Genomic DNA, 18,051 nt, shown 5'->3' with positions numbered 1-18,051 from the left:
GCGGTTGTGAGGATGCTGATAAGGGTAAGTAAAAAATTCTGATTACTTTATTAAAAAAAATGCTTGGGAAAGTTGTCTCCTGTTTACTCATCGCTAATGTGTCAACTGACGGAGAAAGATCGAAGTCTCCGTTCTCCTCGCTCAAGGCCCTTGAGCGAAAAGAAAGGAGCCGTCGATCAGTGTCCGTCAGGTCTTGAGCATCAATGGGAGACCTCCTTTGGCCTGCGTGATTTTGTGACTACCACTTGCACCGAGAGAGCACGTTAAGAAGCCCAGCTTTTGCTAACAAACCAGAAAATTCGATGGCACGCGCTACACATAAAAGGAAGCACGCTTAAATACTCGCACGATTTGAGCAGATGAAGGTCAGGTCTTTCATGACTCAAGACAAACCAGCATATTTAGCCGTAAACATCTTTTCGCGCTGGTTTAGTGGCAGGCAAGAGGCGAATCAGGTCAACTCATGATAAATCAATGCACTGTTACATATTTCGCTCGGATAGACCTCACAAAACATAACAAGACGAACAACATAGAGCTTGAATACTTCGTACCGCCTAGTTGGTTTGCGAAAGACAAGGGTTGAACCGCTGGAACTAAAGAAAGCGGGTGACCAACTAGCGACGAGTAAACTGGACAGAACTACCCTTCTATAGTCCGTTGCAACATAAGAACGAAGGGCAAGGGTAAGACGGGCCGGGGAGGAGGAAGCAGACGGAACGCTAAAGAGAGAAGGAGGTTCCCCCTCTCTTCTCCAGCGTTCCGTCTGCTTCCTCCTCCCCGGCCCGTCTTACCCTCGCCCTTCGTTCTTAGGTTGCAACGGACTATAGTTTAGAAAATAAAACAACCCGAATTTTCTATTTACCGTCATCAGCAATCGCACGAGGCGAGAAAAATGACTTGCCTGTGCCGAGTGACCTGCTTTATCCTATATTATGTCACTGTAATCCGACGAAAAGAAATATTGGTGAGATTCCCGATTGCAACTTGTTAGTGGTCGTTCATAGCAATACCCCTTGTTTTTCTGCCCTTTTTTACCTCCGGTGTTTTCTTTTCAAAACTCCCGTAGGGATCTCTATCGTTATCGCGCTTCCTGAGTAGAAGTCCGCGTCAAGTAATGACTCGACAGCCGTTAAGCCGGGCTCACACTGCTTACACATCACACGAAAGGCAGTCTGGAGACATTAGTAACGGCCATATCCATAATTCGAATGCCGCGTGCCAAGTTTCTCCTTGAATTTGTTGCCATTCTGCATTCGAATCAAGGATGGCATGGTGGCTTCCGTTCGAATCAGTGTTGGACAAAATATTCGATAAAAAATTTAAGCAAAGTTACTAAATACCTGCAGCATAAAGTATTTAAAATACCATTCAAGTTACTTTCTCTGTAAAGTATCTTGAGTGGAATAAAAATACTTAGAAATGTAACTCAATTAGTTTTGAAGACACTTCCACATTGCGTAATTTGTGTCGACGTTAGTGACAAGCACAATTATAGTTTCGCAACTCTAGTTTACAAGAATGGTTTATTAGCACGTAACAACCCAAAACGACCAAACTATAGTAGGGCTATTTTATGCACTCCAACTATAAGGAGCAAAATATCACTGATACATGTTACAAAACATTTCTGGGACAAAACAAAACGTCGCTTTAGCTATACGCAACTTTCACGGCCTATAAGTGGCGCGATGGTGTCTATCAAGATGGCTGTTACCTATATGATCGTCGCAGAACAGCAGTGAGAAACGCGTTCTGCGACGCGTAATTAATTCTAGTTTTGCTTCATACGAATAGCCTTAGTTTATTTCTTCCCGCCTGGAAGTATAGGCAATCACTTTTTCTTGTGAAGCCTATCATCTAAGAGCTAGAGAGCGCGATTTTCACACCGCGGTGCCAACATCGCTGAGAGTTGCGAATAGTGACATCGCTGAATATCACGTCCTGCGGCGCACCTTAGACGCAGTTTTTAACTGCAATCCATATTCCCTATATGGGGAGTTTACTATAAACGAACTTGGTATACGGAAATGAGTGAATGGATAACAAAGAGAGCTAACATAATAACCACGTCACTCGTCGCAACTTCTTCAAGTAAGTTGCGTTCAGAAAGGCTCTCAACGTTGGGGGACGCTTTGTTGGCATTTTGAGAGGTCATCCTGTTCGCAGTTCGTTTCCTGTTTGCTTATCAATGTTCGCTTACAGACAGTGTTCGCGAGAGCAATAAGTGGCGGACTGACGTCAAAAATAAAGCGGAGAAAAGAACCTCGGCGTTTTGCCGTAGCGAAATAAATAAAAAAAAAAAGTCTTAATTTCGTGTTCGCTTTGCATTTGCTTCTATTTGTTATTTCCTTGCCACTGAAGTGCGCGTTGTTGTTGTAAGTCGTTTCCCGTTCTGCGTTGCGTCTCAGTGTGGCAATCTTAACTTCCTTAAAACCACCCCTGCTGCTTGAGGATTTTTTTTTGGGAGAAACTCTAGGAAACAAAAGGCGTCTTTGTGAAGGCGAGGCGAAAACCTTCATTGCATGGACTTTGGGGTGAAATATGAGTCACATTCGGCACAAAAGTGATGTTTCCACAAGCTCAATCTAGGTCACCGTAGCTTATCGGAACTAGCAACATGATTTGGTGGCTCGAAAGAATGTTCACGTTTGCTCGTGCCACGCACACGCCACTACTGTTCTGCTCTGCACGAAGGTTTCATGAGCGCTGTGTGGAACAGGACTATTGATTCGGGGGAGGCGGTGTTTCAAAATTTTGCAAATTAAAATTTTTTAGCATGGTTGGACAAGCGGATCTCTGAAGGTCTTGCACAATTACATTTAGTAAAGGCGTTTAGGTATGTCGACGATTTCCTTGTAATTTTAAATACTGATTTTAATTTGGATGAAGTTGTTGGGAAAGTTGTCAGAGCCTTCACAGAGGCATCAGGAGGTTTGAAGTTCACTTGGGAGATGCCAGATGACAAGCGCATTCAATTCTTAGATCTTATGATCAATTTTTCTTGAGACAATTTCTGTTGGATGTATAAACCGAGATAAAAAAAAGCTTAGCGTCGTTTGACAGTGCTCAGTCTAAGCTCGAGCTCATTAAGCGGGGAATGGCTATTACCCGCCCCCAAGCGGCATTCGCAAAAAATTTGTAATCACCAAATGTCGACTAGCTTTGATATACAAATAAAAAGGCTACGGAATGCAGGGTTCCCTTCATGGTTGATTTTTCGTCTCACCCTAGGATGGACTAAAGGGAAAAGCTACGGGCCTCCAGATCCAATCACAAGCCACCTAGAAATTGCGTGGTATTTCGCTTCGACGCACGTGTCGGTTTCTTTTTTTTTCTTTATTGCGCACCTGTCGGTTCCTCCGTCTAGGATCACTAATGGGTATGGGTGGACAGTGGTTCAAATTGAATAGCATTGAGTGACTCATCAGTTGTACATCGCAAAGAAAGCCACGACATACAGACTACAAAAATGATGCCGCGCTTTTTGATTCGGAGCACTATTCGTCCACCCCTAATTAATGATAAGCATGTCATAGTTTAGCGTGTAACGTGATTGAACCTGGCGGCCCGTGGCTTTGGCCTTTAGTTCGTCGTAGGATGAGACAAAGTATAGTGTCTGTGAAAGCCTGCTCCAAAAAAATCAAACAAGAGAATCAAGAAAATGGTAGTATCACAAAAAAGGAAAAAAAGAGAATACATGTCATTCCCTATATGCACAGAGTTTCACACAACATAAGAAAGGATTGCCAGCAGATACAATATTAATATTGTTTTTTCTGCGCCCTGCAAACTGGCTAAGATTTGTCCGATGATGACTAGAAATCAGAAAGTTATGTGCTCCAAGAAACATGTAAGACTCACGTGTATAGTTGATGCCGGTTTTCTGTTTTAAGCTACCAATGTGGTTGCTGTATGCCGATGGAGACCGCCGTCAAGTGTGATGGCCGCCGTGTGTACCCTGCCGCAAAACGCAAGCAGAAGGGCCGGCAGAGCTGAGTGACAAGTCACTTGGATTTCAACTCGATGTGCCTCAATCCGGGTGTGCTACAACTCACGTCACATATGATATGCGCCATTACGAGCAGAAGAAAATGGTGCGACAAGGAACAAGTGAGTGCAACTTACTGATCGCAAAATTTGCCATCGGCGTCGACACCGTTCTAAGCCTCAACCTCGGTTTTTCTTTTCGCGCGTACGCGCGCGATACCTTTCAATAGAAAACACTAGCTGTGATGATTTGTTTTTTAATGTTAGCTTCGCGTGCCTGCTTGTTTCTTGTTTGCCGTACGTTTTCGTCTCCTTTCCCTTGCCTCCCAAGCTGCGAGCCGAGGATGAGGAGGATTCCAGCGACACGGAGTCGGACTTGGGCTCCGGTCCATCGTCGGCTGAGATCTTGGCTCTCACGGGCGGCATGTCCACTGCCCTGGAGTTGGTGACGGAGTGTTTAGCAGCGGTCAAGGATGACACCGGCGGCCAGCAGCGGCGTGAGCCCAAGCTATGGGGCTCGACAACAGCAAGTCTGTTGCTGAATTTTTGGCGGAGCTGGACGACACTTTCGAAACAACTTGATTATCCTGTAGCAGTCGCTTTACTCCACGAAAACACTTGTCGACTTTATGACTGGTTCAAAACAAAATGTTTTACGATATATACATCTAAAACTCAGCTTGTCTGCTTTCGTAATTCTCTTAAAATGTTAACGTCCGATCATCCTCTCTATATGCATACTTCTCTTTCTTTATCCTGTAACTGTTTTCCTATATCTTATGCAGATCATATTAAATATTTAGGAATTCAATGTGAAAGTGCTTTGTCGTAGAATTTTCATCTGTCAAAACTTAGGAAACGACTGAAAAACGTATCTTGTTTACTGTACCATTCCAGGTCTCTGATACCTAATGCAACTATTAGGCATACATAGTGCAACACTTTGGAATACAGTGTTTTGCATTACGGAATAACTATTTTTTTCTCACAGCCCAGTACGACAGGGGTCAAGAAATTGATTCAATTGAAAGGAATATTTAAAACCATTGTTTATGCTTCAATGTCGCAAACTGAAGAGGAGATGATAGCAGCCTTGGGTTTGCCATTGGTCAGCTTTTTATTGGTTCAGTTCGTTGTACTGAAACATTTCTGGTGTGATAATTACGAAGTACCCCTTGTCGTGTCTAGATCACTTCGGAAAACCGAACGTTATGAAATGCTTTTTGTTGTGACAAAGTACGAAAAAAGAATTCGGAGTTTTTTTGCCCTCCATATTCAATAACCTACCGGGCGATGTTTACACTGTGGACTCACTAAAAAAAATTAAGTAAGTGATCCGATGTATTAGTGCAACTTTGTGACCGTGCTGTGCATGGGTATCTGTTGGTGTGACCATGATCGTTTGTACTACAGCATACATATGATGTACGTTGAGCTTGGAAATCTACATGTGTGGGGCCGCTTTTTGATCCCAATATGTAGGGTCCTGTCCAACAAGCCTTTTGTCTGGCTTTAAAAGACTCGCCTCTCTACCGAGTGAGCTACACGCGAAAATAAACGCTTAATATTATTATTATTAATATTTATGATATTTCATGTAATCATTTTAAACATCTTCCAAGTAGCACAATTGACCGGTTCAAGCTTCAGCCAGCTTGGGCAAGCGGGGAAAATATCCCTTGGCGAATCATCATTTTGCGTTGTGTGGCAAGCTCGCCCAGTCTTGTTATCCGACCTGAGAGTTCAGTGGCGATTCGTTGTGTCACCAAGCTTGGCTCTACAGCGTATCTGCAACCTGGGCCACTCTGGCAGTTCCGTGGTCAGCCAAGCTTTGCAAAACGGTGTAACTGCAGTCCGGGCTAGGCTGGCAGTTCAGTAGTTAGCCAAACGTGTCAAAAGGGTGTAAATCCGGGATGGTGCTGGCTGGTAATAGACCTATCGCTATATTACCCAAGCATCAAGGAGAATGCAGGGATTGGTGTTCCACGCGCCACACGTGCTGGCCTCAGCAGTAGTCAATTATCTAAAGCAAAAACCTAAAACAAATGGCATCTTGCAAGCGCGTTCGTCAACGCTTCATTTTGGTTATTTACTTCGAATATTTTATACGGGGAAGGCGTGCGCGTGTGGCGCGTGGAACACTAATCCCTGCATTCTCCTCGATGCTTGGGTAATATAGCAAATGGTCTATGCAGTAGTCAACAAAACTTAGAAAAAAACGGTGTAAATGCTGCTTGGATCACGCTGGCAGTGCAGTAATCAGACAAGTTTGAAAAAATGGTTTAAACACAGTGTAAATCTGGGTGGGAGCTCATTGGCCATTCCATTTTGGTCAAACGGGAAATTTAGACTACTTCCAGGGTGTCCTGTGTTGTCATTCAAAGGATCGTCATGTGGCATATAATAGCCAAACAGCACCTCCAATTTTGCCGCTGTGCTCAGAAAACACTCAATGCCACTTTGAGCTAGATTTACTGCCTCAGGAACAGTAAAGCTGGTTAGTCATTTTCTCGGAATATATTCACAATAGAATGACAGTTAAAACATGTGCGAGTTGCTATATTTAGCGTGTGGTTTACATGCGAATGAAGCTGCAACATGGAATCACGTTTGACACAGTGGTTCTTTATTTTATGTTCAGTACATGCTTCGGGCGTAGTAGCTATAAGGCTGGTTGCTGAACGATTATCTTCTGCCTGGTAACTGGGCTTCTTATATAGTAGGTGGCTCTTCCAGTGCGAGTACTAATCACAGCGATTGCCGAGGGTTTACCACATGTTCACTTCATAGAGGGTGATGCGTAGCCCCATAACAGCAGCTGGAGAAGCAGGATAAGCACGTGTCAGTGCCGCATGGTATAGTAATATAGTTTTACATAAAATCATGCTCTTAATTCAATTATAATACAACAGAAAGGCCTCCCGAGTTGTCTTGGGGGTATATACAGTCTCCTCCAATATGAAGGACCTACTGGGAGCGCGTGGCCGACACGGTGGTGGGCGCGGGGCGCTGCGTGCACTCCGGGAGATGCCATGATGCCGCAGAATAGGACAATCACTCAGGGCCCAACCGCGCCTGAGCGAGCTTCACGGTGTTCGGTTTACGTTTAGCGAAAGAGCGTATTTCATCGGCGTTATGCGCAGCGACATGGTCACAAAGGCTCGAAGCAAGCATTTCCATCACTGTCTTTTTATCAGTTCCTTCTAAAATCTCAGAACAGGCACTGCAAAATAAAATAAAAACATTTAAAGTTACATCCGAGTCCCTCATTTTCAAAATAAAATGGGGTAATTAGTGCATTCATTCATTAGAAGGATGACAGGGGTTTTGCACTTAGTAAAAAAATATCGGCTTGGCTCAGGCCAGTCTCTCTCAAACAGCAGTTGTAGAGTTAGTAGAAAATAGCCTTTGCATGTTGCTGGTGAACTGCTCTACGCCGCAAAATCGAAACCAAAAACTGAGAAGCGAGCGTTGCGCTTCAGTTTATCCTTGAGTGGGTCCTCCCCTAGGGTAGAGTCAAACCGCCCGGAGCGCGCGAGGAACCTCACCAGTTACGGGCTTTCAGTGCGTATTTCATATTGCAGGACATTGTACATAAGGCGGGAAGTACGAAAACTAAACAGCGAGAAGCATGGTTTAATTACTTCGATTTCTAGAATAATACTATCCGTAAATTCAAAATAAAAGTAAACTACGTCACCTCGAAATTCTACACACGCAATATGCGTATGGGGCTCCTTCCCCTAGAAGCCTTAGCAAAGCAAAAGTGCTCGAAAACCAGTGAAATCCCCGAATAACGAAAGAACAGTCGGGGCGCAGGCGAGCTGGTGTAGGTTTAACATTTTTTTAGACCACCTGGGACTGGGTGGAAGAAACAATACGTCGTCTTGTTTCTTCGACCAAGTCTCAGGTGCCCCGAATAACAACATTTTTACCCTTGAGCGTTTCAAAATGGCTGCAAGGAAACATATATGTGAGCATGCAGACTGTAGAAGGTTGTTCAGATTGTCGAAATCAGATTTTGTTTTGCCGACAGTTAAAATTTTGTGTTTCTCATGACAGTGAAGCAAAGTCATAGCCACAACTGCACTATAGAAGCAACATTTTTCTATCTGCTTCTCTAGAAATATATAAATGTGATTCGTAATATACATTTATTAATGCCTACCAGTATGACTTACAAATTAAAAAGTGATGTAAAGTTGTACTGACAGCCCCTCAGATAGGAAAAAAGTCTATTGCAATTAAAATAACACAAACACGCACAAAAAAAAAACAGATTACAGGAAAATACAGACCGACTTGATTCTATTGAATCAATAAATGCATTGAATGCTAGAAATATTCTCTCAAAAATATATTTTAGTCTTTAAATGTGAAATTTGATCAGACAACACGGGACTCATACTAGAGCGAACAGCACAAAAGCTGACAACGACTGCCCTAAATGCGTGCGGCATGCACATGAGGATACCTTTGGCAGGCTTGCTGTCTGTCGGTGTTCATGAAGAAGCACAAGAGATTGCAAGCCTGCCAAAGATGTTTTCATGTGCGTGCTGCATGCTCTTGAGGCTTAAGAAGATAAGTTGAGCTAGGTGATTATTTTTAACTGGATAATACAAAAAAAAAACACACGAACAAACAGGAGAAAGTTTTGGACAGAACATGGCGCATCTTTCAACTGAATGTTTTATTTGGGCGAAAAATATTTAATGGCTGTATTTAAGCAGCTGTGCATGGCGCCGTCATAACCCACCTTCAGTTTTTTTTCTTCTTGTTCCGTTTACTTCACTTTATCATTACTATAGCGGGCTAGGTTATTGTCCTTTTGCATTGTATAGTGTCTTTCTCCCCAGCATTGGCCTTTCTGGGAGGCTCGTCAATGCCCGGTCTTTTCAGTGGCTCGGTATCTCGCTAAGACAAGTTAGGACCAGCAATGGCGACTGTACTCCGGCTAGCGTGTAAAGTTCCTGGGCAGAAACAAGTCCAGACTTGCTGGCAGAACAATGTAAGATAAGTCTAAACACTCATTATCTAGCATCAACGCCTCTGCAGAGAGTAAAGTTCGCTAGACAATGACATTGAGGATGCGCTACCATAAGAGTTGTTATCCTGTGATTTTATGAAGAAGGCCGCTGAGCGGTTTATTGCGATCTTTGCTAGTGCAAGCCCAGGTTTTTAAAGACCAGTGTTATGGGCGGTTACAAGACAAAAACAGAAAGGGAAATGTACGAGGGCTTCTTGATAAAATCCAATATTACTACCTATTGTAATCACAAGTAATATGGTTGTGCTTCACGAAAACATACGTGGACAGGGAGGTATACACGTCGTTTTGGGCGGACGCGCTCACTGATTGTCGTAATCTGACAAAATGTTTCCCTACCTGCAGAGCCAGTGACCCTTATTTCTGAGGGAGTATGTTTAAACCTTATCTTCCAGTGTTCTGCCAGCACGTGTTGATTCTTAGCTATGTACACATTTGTTTTTCCTAAAAAAAACTATTGAGTTTAAAGTTACGCCGTGTCCTGTCCAGGTCTTCCCTCGTTTCGTCCATGTTTCTTTTTACCTATTATCCAGTCTCGAGGCTCGTCGTTGTCGGTTATTTCTGTTTGTCGCTCTAGTGGGACTCGGACATAATGGATATACAGCCATCTCTTGTTAATATGAGCCCCGTCGATATGAATATTACGTTACATAGACATTATTTTCAGGGACAAACTGGGTAAATACCTGCATTTTGTTCTGTTATTACGAACAACTCACATTATAGACGCTTTTTTGGGGGGAATGGAGGCGTCCACATTATTGAGACATCACTATATAGAATTCTGGGGTGTCAAGCTGAACGTCTGTGCGTGCTTTGAAGGCACGTAGCAGGTTTATCCGCACTACACTAATGCATAGTGGTGGAAGGACAAAGGTTTACGGCTGCAGAACATACTACAGGCACATCACATGACGTCGGGTGTGGATAATCGTAAATATCGGACATTATAATCAATCATCAAATAGGCCTACATGTTGTCATGAATGCGAATGTTAAGAAGGCAAAGTGGACATTTGCAAGAAAACTTCACCCTTTTCATGGACGACATTTTGTAGGCCCCGTGATGAACTTTTCTTCTTTTCTTTCGTGTGAAAAATTTTTGATAAAAGCTCTGGGCCAAGTTGAAATATTTGTTTTTTTAGAAACGCACAAAAAGTATCAGTGTGAAAAATATGCTTCGTATGGCTCAGCAGCTGCTCAAAAAATAGACAAATAATTAATTTAATTGTTGAAGACAGAAATTTACTCTCTTCTTTCTCAAAGCCTTCTAGAAACAAAAATATGTGTTACTTTCAAGAACTGAAGCTCCCAGAGCTGCGTGGGAGAGTTGCTATACTAGACTGTGGCGATACAACTTTCTCTTCGACATGTACCGAGAAAGTGCTTACGGCAAACGTGCTTTCAAGATATTCAGAATCATTCGGTCGCGCAGAGCTCCTGATTTGTAAGTTCGAAGGTTACATACCTTGTAAAGCTCTGTTGATCTGCAGATATCAGATGTCAGCCTCACAAGTACAAAGGCCTGCGAACGCTGTGCACGGGAATGTTTCGGAAACGTACAACCTTGATTTTGCGGAGCCAGATGGCGCCAGTATATATCAATAAATATGGATGTATTTTTTTGTATGACTTCGCATGGCGGAACAGTACAATGTCGGGATTTCATATTTTCTAGAGCCCAGTAAAAATCAGGCTTGGATGGGAACTATTTATCCCACCGCGCATGAAAGGGTTTTAAATTATATAGCCTGTGGAAAAGTAGACGAGATGTGCAGTGCTGGCTGGAGCCCACAAAAAATTTCAAACCACTTTAAGTGAACTGCTCAAGAAAATGAGTGGCATCAAAATAAAAGCGGGACAAAACACATTTGATGGCCTGAATATTAAGACTCCGGCCTTTGATGACACCGAGAATGCATTACAAAGGTGGTTTAAAGATGTCGGGGCTCGCAACAGTCCTGTATTCCCGACAGGGTTACAAACATTTTGATGGTGTGGAATGAATGCCGGTTAAGCTCACGCCAGCAAAACGAAAGAAAAAAAAACCGCTTACAATACCGTGTTTTTATATTTTCTTCTTGATTTTGTAAGTTATACAAAATGTGGCATCACAAAGAGCACAATACATTTTGAAAGTTGGTTTTTGTATGACCGTCGCCCAAGCAGCAAGGCGTACTTTTCCTGTGTCGTGCATTCCGTCCGAAAATTACTAAAAAAATCGGACGAATGTCTCCTTTTGCGAAAGACCAGATATTCTGCAGATATCGTTGTACGGTCGTTTCGCCTCCGGCCTAGTATACACGCGACATCATGCGAGCAATGTAAGGGTCATACTGTGGCCAGACATCCCGTATGCGTCTGCTCTGTATCGGCCGGACGTCGTATGAGTCTCCTCTGTATCGGGTGCACTTATGGCCTGAATGTTCAACGAACCTGAATGTCCAATCGGTCAGGGGACAGGCGAGACGGCATGTACAAGAAGATGAAAAATTCAATCGTGACAGAATGTCCATCGAGGCTGAATGTACAACGAGACGAAAGGTCGAATAGAGACGGAATGTCCAACGTGCCTGAATGTCCAACGAGTTTGAATATTCAACAGGTATGGAATAGTTGGAGTACTGATAGTTACGGTAGTGGGAAACGCGTTCGATGAAATGGGGAACCACACGTTTCGGTGCGGAAATCCCCAGTACGCGGTCGTTTCGGTACCGGGCTTTTCAGTACCGGGGTTTTCGATGCATGGCTGTTTTGGTGTGCCGCTGAGCTTGTCCCGCTGATGTTGCCTCTGTGAAGTCTACAGAACAAAATATAAATTATGCTCGTGTATCTCGTAGACTTCATAACCAGGGTGTCGAACCGAAATTTTTATCGGTTCGGTTCCGGTTCGGGTTCACGGCTTTCGGTTCGGTTCCGGTTCAGTTCCGGGGAGCCAAAAATAACGGTTCAAACCGGTTCGAACCGGTTCGAACCGCTAAATTGAGAACATATTTTCCGCGTTCTTTTGGCAATATACACTATTTCCGTTGTGAAACGATTAACTACATAGTTTCTTCGATCGTCCGTGCAATTTACTTTTGTTCTTAGGTACCAAAAATATTAAATTCAGTTATTTAATTTTGACGCAAGAGTAGAAGAAAATCTACATTAACATACATAACGTCGTGTCCATACAACTCAATATCTATTTGTTTACGAGTAAAATATATTTTGCCTGAATCAAAATGTTTAAGTACAAGAGTAAAGAGTTGAGCTTGTTGGTACATACCTGTAAATAGACCAGCTTCTAATTTAGAACTATACTGTATTTTCTTGTCCTTTCTTCGTGTTAAAGTAAAATTCTAAAGTTCAAGCTGATCTATTTACACGGTATAAAATGTTTTCGCGAAGTGTGGTAGGTCGTCTAAAATACCCGTGATTGGTACAACTTTGTGTGTCAGTATCAAAAGTGAAATCGTGTCATTGAACTAAGCGATTAATTACATCGCATAAAAATATGAAATGAGCATGCACCTCGTGGCCATATATCATGAAATAAGGTTTACGAAATACACTTCACAATATATATATATATATATATATATATATATATATATATATATATATATATATATATATAGGAACAGCACCTGAGAACAAAAGACGGCACTCGAGAGAAATATGTTCACAGAAATATATTGCCCTTAAAGGACTGACTGACGAAGAGCCTACCAGGCCCGAAACGTTTCATCAAGCTCACTTTTTTGGCAACCTCCTCGACCAACTCCTTTAAGGGCAATATATTTCTGTGAATATATATATATATGATGACGACCCAACTGAGCTAAAAGCAATGAAATTTTCGAAATGTAACAAAGTTTTAGGATAACTCCTTTCAGTCTATCTTTTATAGAAACACCGAGCGGCAATCCAAATGCCTGTTGTTCTAAACAAACATTGTTTACTCTCAGCACCGCACGCATGCGACTAATCACGGAGCAAGGAGTAATTGCAATTGTTCACTCTAATATATACGCACCTTCGCACTCAGATCGAATCTGGCCCAAAATAGCGCTTGCCCAAGTGAACATTTTCTTATACAGAATAAGCTGGCATAGCCTGGCTGTTGAGGCTTGTTGTTGACAAGATGCCGGACAATTTAATTTGCAAATGAGCATCACCCTTGCTAATTGATGATTCTAACACAATAGCGTTAACGAGCTCATGTCGCAGAAAAACCGATGTCGGTGGCGTGACTAGAAAATCCTGATGGGTCGATAGGTTCATGACGTCAGAGCTACATACCCTAGCGCAAGAATTTCAAACAACCCACAATGCTTACGTGAAACGTGACATCACGCGTGGAATGAGGGTGATTAAAACATGATATATAATGCGAAATAAAGGTCACCGTATGTTTCAAATGATTTCACTTTTGAAAGTAATTCCTTTGCCTTAAAGAAACAATTAAAAATTTTAGGCACGATTCGAACCCACAACCCTTTAGTTGCGAGTCAGACGCTTTTCACTAGGCCACGCGAGGCACGCTTGCGCGGCAAATGAGAATGCGATGCAAACGAGGCCCGTTGACGCGATCGCGTTCCACTTTTAAAGGCGAAGCTTAAGCGTCCTTCAAAATTATTTTTTGTTTAGTAAAACGAAGTAGTATTTCACGTTCTATTCGACAAGGCAGCTACTTAATTGGACACTTTCTGACGGTTTGCGTGCGTAATCATCATAGTTCCACCGCGCGCCCCTGTTTACTTTCTTTTCGTCCAGCCCCACAGAGACATAAAACTAATGTTCACCAGATAAAAAAGGCAATAACAGACTTCTGTATGTTTGAGAAGTTATATGTGTGAGGAACACATAGTTGTTTAAATTAGCTTCAAAATCAGAAATGTTTGTAAGGCCGTCCCATATCACTTACAACATGCCTGTCGAGGATAAAAACGCCGGAAAAGATTGGCAGAACCGCTGTCAAATAATTTGGGGGGCATTGCTTTAGAGTGGTCGGCCCTCTATTTATGTTGTCAAATATTCAGTTAGTAATTAAATATATTTTATATTGATAAAAAAAATTTACTTTATAAAGTTCACATAACCGCCTGAGACCGACTTGGAAGGACGATACTCGAAACTACGCGAGCTGTGGAGTCTACGAAGAAGTGTTTTTCTGTTTGCTGATTGGCAGTGTGAAACATCAGGTTGCAGGGTACGCTAAAAAGGACTCTATGCTCACATGATGAATTGGAAGTCAAATACACGAAATGTTCAAAAAGAGAGAGATAATTAATGTTATGTTTTCCAAATAATCCCTTCCAAAACGCCTTACTGCAAAAAGAGATGCGTAAAAATGCACGCAATGATGTTCATGATTTTACATAAATAGCGCGAAGGACAGACGAAGATTCTTGAAATCTTAGTATATTACATTTCATCAGCTTGCATGAGCTCGAAACTTCCGAAATACTGCCTCGGGAGGCAAATGTTATATTCGGTTTTACCTGCACTTGTTTTGAACCCCCACTTTACAGCACTATGCTAGAATAGTCATGCGTTCTAACATTTCTCTAGGCTGCCATATCTCATCGCGAGACTGCTATAAATACTTCAAAAATTTACAATTAGGACATCTATGGCTATTGTTGCGAACATCATATTTCACCAGAAAGCTGAACTATTTAGCATGGTATGCACGTGACGTTATCACACTATAGGCTGGTGGTCATTCTGATTCCTTCTTGCTGAGAAAGTCGAATTCGACGGTGCAAAATGCACGCTGCAGGAGGTGCAAGCTCAGTGAAAACAAAGTATTAGAAAGGCTAGTATTATTATTCTTAGTGCATCGTCGTGAGGAACGGTGCCAGCGTCTGGCACGACAAAAGCGTGCTTTTTGGCAAGAGCGCTTTTCCAATCAAAGTAGTTTCCGGGGTCACGCTTTTTGGTCTGCGCCAAAGATGCAGGGAAGAGGAACCTTTACAACACAGTATGTTTCTAAAACTCCCCCCCTCCCCCCCCCCCCCCGGCCCCACACACAGACGCACTTCTTTATACAGCGGTGCTGTTAAGGGCTAGTTATGCGTTACCGCCATCTATAAATGGCGACGGCAACCAGACAACCGGCTTGCCAGTTGTTTGGTTTTTACCGTCGCTCATAAATGGCGGCAACACCTCCAGCCTTTCCAGTCTGGCTTGCCGACTTGCGGCCGGCCATTACTTCATTCCCACCATAGTACAGCATTTCTGGCCTTCCTTCTTCACCAGAGTGGAAAGGCTGAAAGTATTCCTGAGGAATTGCCTCCTTCGTTTGTGTCTGTTAATTCAACAATTTTATTTGACACTTGTTTACCGCAACCTTTCATTGCTTTTATTTTGCACCCCGTGAAGTTTAAAGGGGTCATGAAACGATATCGGGTTGGAATGTGCATAACTTTTCCGAGGCGTACTGGTCCCCTGGTCCAAGTGTACTCGCACAGGGCGCCACTGATTCAGAAGCTTCTTTGTCGCGGTGTAATTGCGAGGAATGAACGAGACTATTTCTTTTAGTCTTACCTTCTCAAAGATTGATGTCGTAATTGTGGGATCAAAACCACCCGCCTGTCGACAGTCGAGCGCAACTCATGGATTGGGCAGGAGAACTGTGTGAGCACCGTACATCGGCTCGTAACAATCATTGCCTCAGCGGACACTTGGGTAGTGGCTCGTGTCCAACCACTGTGGTGATGAGAATAGTCGAACTCTAACAATGCCTGGAGCTCCAGCACGCGCTTTCCTCCTTTCAAACCCCAGCGCGGGGGTATGATCAACGTTGGCGGCATAAGATAGGCTCCAGGCCACGTGGCCGCTTCTGGCTCCGAGTTGAGGGGATGAACGAGGCTCATATTTCTCTAATTTTTTCGGCGACCACCTTTGCCTAGAAAAAAGAGCAAAGCCAAGTTCAATCAGTTATTAACGTTAGGGACTGATCCTGAGTAGTATTTAGTAATGTATAGAAATATATGTTATAGCTCATTTAAACAAAATACAGATGGGTCGAAACTTGGGCAATAACTTGAGAACGACGCTCGTGTGAGACTTAAGCGACTGCCAACGTTCGGCTGTTCCTCTCACGTCACTAAAATATCTTCTTTTTTTAGGTATTCCTTCCGTACACACGTGTAGTTCTATGTAACGTCATATTAATAGGTCGCATTTAGTCATTTCAAAACTTCCATTCTCAGGGACATCTTTCGGATATACTTCAACAACGACGAAAAAATGTTTCAATGCCTCAATAATGTAAATTGGCCTTGCAACATTTTTTTTGTACTTTCAATAAATAGTGTTAAGAAATAACCCGTGACGTTGATAGGTTGCGGAAACATCCATTAGTTTTCCCCTAATAACAGAAGCAGAAAAAATAAAGGACAGAGACAGCTGTCGATATCTCCTCAACTCGCAATTTAAACAAGCGGCCACCTGATCTGACCCTAATTACATACCGCCAGTGTTCACCACAGTCATGCCCTAGGCTGCAAGGGTTTGCAAAGCAAAAGCTTGGGCTGAGCTTCAGATATTGTTAGTGTTGGGCTATTGATCATCATATCTAATTGACATGAGCCGTTACCTGAATGTTTGGCCATGCTGATTGTCATGAACCCGAGCACTCGACTAGGGGTTATGAAAATCGCTTACGTCACGGTGTCACGTGACTCTCGGTGCGAAATCGTGATGTCATGTTACGTCATGCTGTCAACAAGGTTAATACATCTAATGACTTCCTCAAATTAAATCGATTTAACGCAGTGAGTTACGTGACGTCACGAGGCCACGTGACATTACTTGACAACATTTATTGACACCATGACGTCACGTGACAACTTGACACATGGTTAATCATAGTGCCAACAAAGGTGCCATGAAAACCCACAATTTATCATGCGTTGCAACTATGTATATGACGATTTGATCAACAGATAGAAATACAGCCGCCAATTGTTTATTCCCATATGTTCATTTTGTGATACTAGCAAAGAAGAAAAAAAATATTACCTTGAACCGTTTTGAACCGGTTACCGTTATATTTTTTTTCGGTTAGGTTCCGGTTCAGTTCCAAGATGGCGGCGAAGATTTCGGTTCGGTTCAGTTCCGGTTCGGCTAAAAATAACGGTTCTGTTCCGGTTTTCGGTTCGGTTCGGTTCCGGTTCGACACCCTGTTCATAACACCTAAAGACAATACATTTATTGTTCGTTTTATATTTTGTAAATGACTTAATTTTCGCGAGGACCTAATTTTCGCGAATTTCGCGAATCGCCTACAATGCGCCAAAAATAGGTCCCGCAAACAATTCCTGTAAAATGTAAACACATTGGAATTTATCTTGAGATCTCACCGTGTCGCGAAAAGTATAGGCCGCGAATCATTCCAAAATGCTTTTACCTAAATCGCGAAATAAAGAGCCTGCGAAAAATACATAACATCATTTAAATATAATCATAATTTTTATAATTATAAATAAATTACGTGAAAAGGTCACACATGCTTTGCTACAAGATCAAAGGCCAAACTCGTTGGGCATTGACAATCGGTCACACGTTTTATTTCCAGAACGTCGTAACTATGGCGCGGAAACAAATGTGAGGTCCACGAGAGTTCTAAGAATTGTCAGTCGTGCTTATCCCCAGCCACAGTCTTCTTTCCGTATTGTACGGGTTGCATACGGGTTTCCTTAATGGTGTCCCTGGTCGCGCAAAGATCAAACCCCCGCATTGGAGAAAACGCCTGGTTAAATTGTTAGTATTATGGTTAGGTAAAGTCGGCGTAGTTTGTGTAATTACACTAAATTTTAGCTGTTTTTTTATTTTTATTTTTTTTTACAAAACGAGGGTGAAAGTTCTAGACATTTCTGATTTGACTTCTCGGTACCCGGAAACAAATATTTGATCCTCACATCAAAATCGGTGATAAAATACAACGTTCCTTCCGTTAAGCCTTTCTGCAGGTGAAGTCCTAAAGTTGTGAGCTTTTGTCCGGTGATTGTCCGGAGAAT

The sequence above is a fragment of the Ixodes scapularis genome, unplaced genomic scaffold (genome assembly GCF_016920785.2).
Source record: "Ixodes scapularis isolate PalLabHiFi unplaced genomic scaffold, ASM1692078v2 PGA_scaffold6__148_contigs__length_123643588, whole genome shotgun sequence".
Taxonomy (NCBI): Eukaryota; Metazoa; Arthropoda; class Arachnida; order Ixodida; family Ixodidae; genus Ixodes; species Ixodes scapularis.
This window is presented reverse-complemented; position numbering follows the sequence as displayed.